The sequence below is a fragment of the Rhipicephalus microplus genome, unplaced genomic scaffold (assembly GCF_043290135.1).
Source record: "Rhipicephalus microplus isolate Deutch F79 unplaced genomic scaffold, USDA_Rmic scaffold_15, whole genome shotgun sequence".
Taxonomy (NCBI): domain Eukaryota; kingdom Metazoa; phylum Arthropoda; class Arachnida; order Ixodida; family Ixodidae; genus Rhipicephalus; species Rhipicephalus microplus.
This window is the reverse complement of record NW_027464588.1, coordinates 28844407-28855018: the sequence shown is the minus strand read 5'-3', so window position 1 is coordinate 28855018 and position 10612 is coordinate 28844407. Positions and strand designations below refer to the sequence as shown.

Sequence of the window (10612 nt, the reverse complement as noted above, 5' to 3'; positions counted from 1 at the left end):
TAAGGGCTTTTAAACGAAAGTTCACCTTACAGTGCTCTTTCTCTTTCCGTACAACTCGCTTTACGGGAGTATGCGTAAATGAATTTAATCGGGCTTTATTGAAAGGTCGCAATTTTTTTATGACGGCGTTGCTAGAATTCTGGCTCTGGATTGTACCTACTTTTCTTTTCGAATGAGGACACTCTGTCCTCATTCGCCTGCACAAGCTGGACAACCTAATGATTTTTTTCAAAATTTGGATGTATTTATTCTAGAGGATCAACACGTAATTTTAAAGGTGGGAAGTAGACCCGAAGCGCCAGCCGTAAGACAGTGTGCATGTGCCACCTCTCGTTTAGTCCTTGGAATGTCCGCTGGATGGCGGTGCTTCTATATCGGGAATATATAATGAAAAGATGCGAGATGGTGGTACTTAAAGCGTTGACTAGATGGACGAACGGACACACAGACTGATGCATGGATGGACTCACGGCACGGATGGCTGCACTAATGAATGGACGCATAGACGGACGCAGGGGCGGATGCATGGACGATCTCAGGGACGGACGCACAGATGGACGTGCGTAGACATGAACAGATGCACGCACCAACGGGCGAATGAACGCACGGACGGTCACACAGGCTGACGCATAAACGGGCAGTAGCAAGAACGAATAAACGGACGGATGCTCCGCCCCACTCTAGTTGAAGAAAATTTTATTTCCCTATATATCTTACACAGCTTATGTGAACACAGAAAAATGGACAATGGTGATCAATGTGCATGTACAATGCAATCTGTTATATACAGCGAAAAGAACCTATTGCGTATGCAGTGACGTAAAATGCAAAAATTGCACAACAAAGACAGAACATTAATGACATCGAGATGAATAAACATAAGAAAAACAATAAGACTATATGAACAAACAAGAGGGGTCATTCACAGTGTAGGGTGATCTTTTGCATTCACCTGTGAGGACAGTTTGCCCTCGTGCTCAAGCACAACATTACACAAAAAAGACTTGTTTCTAAAGAAGAAAAAGAAAATACACACTAATGTCGCAGTGGTACAAGCTCTAGCCCACCTCCTCAATAGGGGAGGAAAGACATGGACACTCTGTTGTTTTTTACAATAATGATTCGCGTAGACCAGCTTTGGAGGAAAGCTTCCTCTCCAAGCATGACTAGTTCTGCGGTGAGATGCGTAAGCATAACGTTTCTTATCCGATGTAGCAGAGGAGACATGGCTCTCTGAGGGCGTCCCCTCAGGTGGGCCAGTCCCCTCCGCTTCCATAAGACGAAGGCTTCGATACCCATTAAGAGTTTGACGAAGTTGTTTATTTGGTTAGATTTCCAATGCATACTCCCTACTGAAACGTTCCATAATATGCGGAGACCTCACATACGGAATTATTGGAATATGGAAGACGTATGATGCGGACTCCGCATAAAACGTATGATGCGGACTCCGCATCTTATGGAAAGACGTATCATGCGGAAATTACTGAAATGTGTGCATGTTACGTCTGAATCTAGTGCAAAGCAATATAATGTGCAAATTGAATAGACGTCCACATCTTGAGTACATGCAATACTGTGTACAAATCACAATATTTCTTAAACGTGCATGATGAGGGATTGAATCATCGGCATCTTACTAATTGTCGTGATGCGGAAGCAAAATTACCTTTTAAATAAAATACATTACAAAACTACTAAATTACATGCTAGCGATCATAAATGGTGGTTACATTGCAATACATTAATGCAGTGTTCTATGCAAGACTTAAAGAACTTATAAAGTTATTATTATCAATAGAGAAGCATTAATATACACATCAGCCCTGCTACAATCAATATGTTTTTTATTTGTCTGTATGCTCCAGCTGTGAATAGTGACATTGCAGTGTGGATCGTACACAAATGAGGTGACTGCACCGCAATTTCCCGAGCTCCACCTAAGCCACAGGATGGTGGCACAATGTAACAGCAATTTTAAAACGAAATGTTTAAACATAAATAATAATCATAGCACTGTGAAAGTGTGGTGCTGTGTTTATCTCATGAATGCCTTGAGGAGATCGGCGAAATGCTGCTTGAGGCTCCGGCACCACTGTAAATTTCGAAGGTCACTGCGATAGAACTTATGCGTCCTTCATAGGCACCTGGAAATGAAAATAATTGGCACAAATAATGTCAGAGACACATGTTAGCACAATAGTTTACATGCACAAGAAGTATAACACACAGAATGAAACTGAAAATTTAAGGCACACAATCCTTCATGTTATGCATATGTGAATAATAGAAGGAACGAGTGTATAAATTAGTTCTGCCACATCAAAAAAAAACAGCATGCTTATCACAGTGAAAATAACTAGGTTGTCACGATTTTCATTGATAGAGATATTCGATTAATATGTCCTTATGAAATTATGATTTAAACGCTTCCTGCACAGTAAAACTTTAGGAACTGCAAGTGAAAGCTCCCAATGTTCATTTAATGGTGTGTGAATGTACATCAGCTGCCTTTATACTATACAGTTTGTGCACAAAATTGGCATTTTCAACAATTTTGAGAGTTCAACCTATGCAACTTATGAAGGTTAAAATCACCATGAAAGCAAGCACGACCAGGCAGGTGCCATTAAAAATCTGTGCAAGCCAGATAACTATAACCTAACTGCACACATATAGGGGAGCAAGAGTAACGAAAAATCCGGCTGCTGACCTGCATGTCGCGGTATCAAACCCCGGCTCCATTTCCGATGGAGGCAGAAATGCTGTAGGCACGTGTGCTCAGATTTGGGTGTACGTTAAAGAACCCCAAGTGGTCGAAGTTTCTAGTGCCCTCCACTACGGCGTCTCTCATAATCATATAGTGGTTTTCGGACGGGAAACCCCACATATAAATCAAGAATAACAGAAATAAACTGCCAACAGAAAAGTTGGGTGCATGTGCTATCTGTACACCTTACTAGATACAGCATGCTCATCGCATTTCAAATACCGATATTTAAAATAACTGCTCTATTAGGAATGTAAAAGGTAAGTAGAACTGAACGACTCTACAAAAAGTGACCCTATTATGACATCACGTTTTCTTATAACAAAATTGACTAAGACTCTCAAATATCATTATGCAAGGAAAAAATCTTCAAAAGAACAATCAAGTTTGAAGTCATAATTATTTATATGGCTACTGTGACTATAACCAAGAAATCGACCTCAACATGGCTAATGTTAGTTTTTAAGGCCTATGTTCACTAGACAATGAACTATACCACAAAAAGCACAGCGTTCAGGCAAAGCACCACACAAAAAAAGAAAGCAGTCCTTTTTGTTATTACCTACAATGCCTTTGAATTGGTATTTTTACCTCTACTTTCCGCTTTTTATCTAAGAAACTGGTGTGAAACAAGTTAGCTGAAAATGCACTGTGCCTCCAAAACCTGTTGGTTGAGTCTGAATTTTTAAAAAATGGTGAAGCTTGCACTAAATTAGGCTCCACAAGCCTTGGAACAGTGAGACTACATGACTGTTAGGACTACTTTAGTTACTTGTGTTTTGTTTCTGGGCCTAAGCATAAAGACAAGGGCTTAACTGAATTGCTGCTAACAAACAAATGCTTTCGAAATTGCCCGAGCGTCAAAGGATGCTCAGCCATTTGTTGTGTTTTACACTGGGCTATTCTACACCAAACATACAAACCATACTGCCTGGCGACCATCACAGATGTATAGTTTAAAAAATGATGGTAATTTACTCTTCTGAAAATAGTTATTTGCAGAAATGTTTTGAAGAGAAAAGAGTAGTGGTCACGTGGGTACCTTCAGAATTTCGCAGAATGTCGTGCGGGTGTTATTTGTGAGAAAAATTTCAAAGTACCACTTTTTCTTGCCATATCAAATTTGATCTACATATTAAGTAAAGATGCTTCTTAAAGTATTTGAAGTCAAGTAACATTAGTGCAATTTTTCTGCTACATAGGCTTTGAAGAATTCAGCCAAACTGTTTATCGTTTGCATATCTTGTATGGCAATACTGCATTTTGTATGAATATTTGAGCCACAAATACTCACTGCACAGAAGTTATATTTTACGAAAAAAAATAATGTTAGGTCCAGATTACAAATATTACTATATAATCGTTTTTGTCCACATTGAGATGCAAATTGAGCTGTGTGTTTGTCTAATTGAAAATTACTTTTATATGTAAGTTGAAAGCAAATTAACAGTTCTTGTTACATGGCAAGTGTTATCATTACAATTTTCGTTTAAATGAGGAAAATGATTTTTGAAGTCGCCTATTGAGGGCCATGGGGAACTTCGGAACGGAAGCTGTCGTACATCAAATGCAGAAAACAGCCATCATAAGAAAACTTCAAAAATTCATTTCTACTTTAAGACAAAGTGTAATCATATAACTTGCCTTATGAAGAGAACTGCTTCCTTGCTTTTGACGTGGCGAAAAAATTGCACTAATATTACTGAGCTTCATGCATTACACACAATCACCTTTACTTAATACCAAGACCGAATTTGGTGTAGAAGAGGCAGTATTTTTGAAACACTTTACTTTTTACAAACAACACCCAGACGACATCCTGGGAAGTCCAGAAGGCACCAACGTGGCCTAATATTTTGTTCTCTGCGATATACTTTAGCATTTTGCTGTTTTCAGAAAAATACAGTAAACGAGCACAATATTTTTTTTTCAAAACACATTTAGGACAGTTGGCAAAATGGCTGGGATGTTTGATGCGTAATTGCCTCACTGCCAGCAATTATTCTTCCGAAGCTCAAGCTATCACCTCTCTGTTACTGCCTCCCTCACATACAATGCCTGCATAGGAAAGAAAAAGAAAGGCAGGTCCGACAAAGTTCACAAGGCAAGATATTTTCATGTTGGATAAATTCATTACCATAAACAGCAGCAAAATAACATTCATTTTGAGTAGTCCAAGACACAAGCTATATACCAGCATACTAAGAGACAAGCACAAACTTTTCAATTTAACATGTGTGGTGATAGACAGGAAGCACTTATTGCAAGACTGATAAGTCTGTAATTAACTAAATGAAGTACAATGCACTGTTCAATCCAACACCCCATAGGCATCTTTGCTATAGCAAAGCCATGTGTCATTGATTCATGCACTAGATGGGACAATGCAAATGTAACAAAAAAGGTGAAAAAAGAAAACAAGAGGAAAAAAAGAAGAAAAGGGGGGATGCATAGTAGGAGCAGTGTAGCACTACTTTTACTTTGCATTCCCCTTTTCTTTCTTCTTTTTTCTTCTTTCCTATCATTTATCTTTTTTTGCTTCCCTTACCCCCAACCTCCGACAGGAGAACACTTTGTATCAGCGCAACCTAACTTGAAAATAAGCAAGGGCTGCACTCTTCCGCGTTATAGGTTTTTTTTTTCAGACAAACATTTCCAACAGGCACACACGCCTATACTAAAAGATGTCATTACTGACCCCATTTAAACTAACACGCCAAGAATGACAAGGTGACTTCTAAAAAATAGGTACTCCTATCGCAACATCGGCCAGCCTGTCTGAAGCACTTCTACTGTTCACCCTGATTACCCCACTAGATGTTTCCATCTGTCGACTCACATCTTCATTTTGGATAACACTAAGACGAGCTTACAATGATGAATACGCACGAAAGTTTAGTGATGTATCATGTATCAGATTAAGCAACTCTGTTAAAAAATTATTGATAGCTTGCTTCCAGGCTTTTTATACTGTAGCCTGAAACTTCGTAATGTCTTCTATGCACATGAACCAGATTGACAACGTAATGCACAACATGCTTAAGAATACTGCGAGGAACAAGATAACGACAAAACGACCAGCCACCCAAAATTTTCGCTGTACATGTTTATAAAACGTTCATGTACTCCAAACGAGGTGCTTATGATACAAGCCGAAAAAACCTACAAGTAGGGCCTTGGAGTCTTCTGGAAGTAGACGTGTTGCATTTTTTTCTGTAGAGGGCTTTAAACCCATAAGTGAGGAACAAAACTCCTGTATAATGAAGAATGTTGGCAGCTATCAGTTATAGAAAAACCTAATGCAGCTAATCTTCCCCGACACATCTGTACATTTAGAGAGGTGACGTAGCTTCTGTGATTGTGGCAATAACTCCAACAGGACCAGTGCGAAAATTGGCACTACTTGGCTAGACAAATGTCCAAACATGCCTGCCCGACTCCCTCTAGCCATCCTGGCTGAATCTGGCACATGATTTCTTAACTGCTGGCTGGACAAAAACAAAACCACTGAAGCACTCACAATACACAGCGTGAAGTTCCTCTGGAGTGGTCAACTTCGTCTTCTGCGATGAAAGAGCAGCACAGTGTACTGATAAGGCACTCCTTGCAATGGTTTTCAATGCCATACAGTGACCTTGCTGTTCCTGTCGAAGAGAGCTTCGGGAGCTTGGAAGGTGCTTGCTCTTTTCTGGGGGCTGCTGCCGCTCCTCGTTTCCTGCTCAAGGTCAACCTGCATAAAGTTGTAGATGAGGCTTTAAGAGTTGTATATAATGATATACAAATTTTCGCTGAACACACATTTCCTCGTGGCACACTGAGGAATTTCTTATAAAACTTAAGGCCTCGTATATGCAAACATTTACAATCGATCCGAAGATGCGCTCGACTCTAAAAAAGCAAGTTTGTTATGTAGTGTATATAAAGAAAGGTCATTCAGCACAACCACAACTACAGTTGCACACGAAAACGACATTTTACACGATTCTGTTTATTTACATGGTCCATTTTATTTACACGGTCCTGTTTTACACGATCTGGTCTGCATGAACTCTTGAACCGGGCACCATATAGGTTGAAAGACACACACAGACTGAGACAAACCTAGTTTCCCGTGGAGCATCCTCTTGCACTATAACAACACATCTCAATCTAGTTAGTTGGTCAGAACGAGGTGAAAACAGCTCGCACTTGAAAAGCACGGGCAGAAGGAATGACGCCTGCACCCTGTGCTTTCTGTACGTTCTTGTTAAGGGTGCAGTTTTCACCTTATCCTTATGCAATTTTGCATTTATAACATTGTTCGCTGCATAATCTTTGTGGCGTTAAAGTGTGTGATACCGTCATGTGTATCCCATGTAATTTATAAAAATAGAATACAAGATAGCTTGATTCAAAAATAACAAAGTGCATCCAGCGCCATGTCCTGTAGCCATTCTTTAGGCAAGTGGCAGAATGATTTATTCTTCAAAACATATCTTACTTGTAACCACTACAAGAGCTAACTCGTACACTGGCACATTCTGTTTGCCTCTTCAGATTATAAGGTACCTTTTTTACACCAGAAAATCTTCAAGAAGAATAGAAGTGTTGTAATTGTGAAGAAAGAAAAGTAGAAGGAAAAAAAGATATTGATTGATTTGTGGGGCTTAACGTCCCAAAACCACCATATGTATATGAGAGACGCCGTAGTGGAGGGCTCCGGAAATTTTTAACACCTGGGGTTCTTTAACGTACACCCAAATCTGAGTACACGGGCCTACAACAGTTCTGCCTCCATCGAAAATGCAGCCACCACAGCCGGTATTCGAACACGCGATCTGCGTGTCAGCAGCCGAGTACCTTAGCCACTAGACCACCGTGGCGGGGCAGGAAAAAAAAGATAACCTGCCCTGTACAGGGACCGAGCCTGCGAACTTCGAATAACATGTCCGATGCTCTATCAACTGAGCTACCATGGCGGCTATCCCTCTTCCATTTTGTACGGTATATATGTGCATTTATACATGGAAGAGTCAGTCAGCGCTGCCTGTTACCATTATGGCGAGTGTGGTACACCTTTTTTTGCCTACTGGCAATTACATTACGATTGCAATTACGTAATGATTACTTCCAATATCCCTATACTTCTTTGGCAGCATTATGCATCTGTCCGTTCTCAGAAAATCTGCTAGTCACAGGAGGAGGCAATCGATCGCCCTCCCACCTAAATGCATGTACTTGAACACATGCACAACTGATAAAAAAAAAACAAGTCACACACGGCTAAGATTACTGTGTTTCACTGTTTCAGATTCATGAGTAAAGGAAAGAACTATAAATTTAAGGGTTTGTTGTCTTTGTTGAACACATTATAATGACAACTAGCAGAAAATGATGCCAAACAAACTATAGGGGATGTTATCAAAAGTAACTTTAACAAAATTGTGAAAAGAAAAGTGAACAAAAACGTAACTTGGCAACGTTTTTTGACAATTGAATTGACATTACTTTTTATAACATCCCTTTATTATACCGGGTAATGTTGCTCCTACATTGCACATATGAAAAAATCGATCACCATACACATGCATGTTGCCGCAGTTGTCTCGAATTAGCTCCAGTAAGGCCGCGCCGATGCGCCATGGCTCTGCTGGCGTTAGCGTTGTCAAAGCGAATTGGCAACCGCATTCGCAAAGGCGCGTAAGGTTGCCGTTTCACGACGCCTCGTTCGAGTGCAGCAACACACACTTGCACTGAGCGGCATACTTGGTCTACATAAAAAAGTGTCCTCCTTACCTTTAGTTTCTTTCACACTGTCCTGAGGGAAGCAACCACAGGCGTCAGCCGTCACCTCGGAGTCCTTCGAGCGCCCGCCCAACCCGCCGATTCCTTGGACGACTCGCACTTGATGCGCACTCGAACAACCGCGGGAATAGGGCGCAATCTTAGCACATCTTACGAACAAGGAACGGCCCTTCCTTGTGTAAATTTAACATTTCGTGCTCTCGTGTGTAGCAGCGCGAACACATGAGAGATGCAACGAAACGGTATGCCTACGTTAACAAAGAAGACAAACAACATGTGGCTTTAGCTGTGAATGGATTTGAATTGGATATCTGTTTGAGGAAAATAAAAAAAACATCTGTCGCTGCTATAAACTGAAAAAAAGTACGTTATCTGGCAAAATAACTTTAAAAGTGATAAATGGTTATTCAAAAAACAAGTTACAACTTATGAATATTTTCAAAGGTCTGTTTTGTTTTTGTTCTAGCAGACGACAGCCTCCTACTGCTTCTACGACTAACGTAGTGCGGTTTCACGTTCGGTGCGTGTCGCCGACGCAATGCTCTACAGTAGTGATATCAGAGTTATCAACTCTCAATGAATCATAGGATGGCTACAAAGCAGTAACATTTTGACATAGTGCAGTACGCAATCTTTCAAGGTATGACATTTCTTTGCTCTGAAGCAAATCGAAGCAAGCCGGCCGGCGCAATCAGCTGACATCGCCGCTACGCGAGGCATGGTAGTGCGCAATAGCGTCGCGCCCCGCGCTCGATTTGTCATCAAGCGATAGAGCTACTGAGTGGAATACAGCTAGATGCAGGGATTAATGGCGTATCATTCTAATTCCCTGTGGTGGCCGACTCAATCGCAAGAGAGCCCCGGGAAACAACCTTCAACTGCTCAAGCTTGTGTGTGGGTGTAAAAATACTTCTTTTCATCCGCGGCGGGGCAGCAATCTATAGTTGAAAGACATGCGAAAAGCATGTGACGTATATACAATCACAAAACATATGCACACAACAATAGATACGATCGCATATCGTACATGAATATGCCAACACATAGCGTGTAAAAAGCAAATTTATATACATACCTTAAACACGCACCACTCTCTATCGCGATTAGCTTAGCAAGCTAACGCCCTCAGTTCACGTACACGAGCTCAACTGAGTGGCGCAGGTTCGAGTCCTGCCAAGTCAAATTTTTTTCAACGTTTTTATTGTACTGCTATCTTTTCTAATGCCTTAGGTTCTAAAACAAAATAAAAGCAATATTGCGTTCAAGTACGTTGTGGGACTGTGTTTTTTGCGCAACAGTTATTAGTATTTTTATTTTCATTATTAATTTTTTAATTTATTTTATAATATAACAAAAGTAAGGACTAAGGGGAACATTGGGTCTGATTATTGTGAAGGGACTCGAGAAGTGAGATAACTCAAACCAAAAAGTTTATTTGAGATAAAACTGAGCATTTCACAGCCGGACCAGTTTCTTCAAGGGTAGGCCCTAGGTATGCGCGAGACTTGCTATATGACTCATCTCAAGCTGTGGCAGTTGAGGGAAGGCAATATCACCGAGAAGTAGTTCCAAAATATATTTTTGTAGATGTTTTTTGATTCCTCCAAAATAAGGGCTGCACAATTGTGATCGAGCCAAACCAAGAATTGCGGGCACGAAGTCATGAGACAGAAAATGAATAACGTTGATTGTTTGAAAAATTGCCTTTAATTAAAGGAAGAGTTATGGAGTGCTACGTAGCTTAACTCGCAGTAGGAATTATATATATACATATAGATAGTTTAAAATGGACAATGTTGCACACACAGATATTGGTTAAATTTTTTTGCAGCACAGTTGAAGCATCTATGTAGAACTGAAGCATCAAGAGAAGCTCATGCGTCCTCACTTTATTGCGATTTACATAGCTTGTATGTGTCCATGCAGCCATGATATGATATATTTTAAAGCATTTGTTTAACCTATAATCTTCTTATTCATTAAAGCTGGCCCATAAGTTGTGTCTTATGTAGCACTACAATTAAAGCGTAATCTGCATGGTGGTCTGAAACAATGCTT

The 10612-nt window shown here is 40.3% G+C and overlaps 1 long non-coding RNA gene across 1 annotated transcript; it reads right to left on the bottom strand.

Moving 5' to 3' along the window:
• Nucleotides 1–1825: 1825 nt before the first annotated feature.
• On the bottom strand, nt 1826–6740 carry LOC142784659 (uncharacterized). The gene is made up of 2 exons (XR_012888715.1): nt 6291–6740; nt 1826–2147 (listed from the first exon to the last, which is right to left on the bottom strand). It is a non-coding gene; the product is annotated as an uncharacterized LOC142784659 (long non-coding RNA).
• Between the last annotated feature and the right edge of the window lie 3872 nt (nt 6741–10612).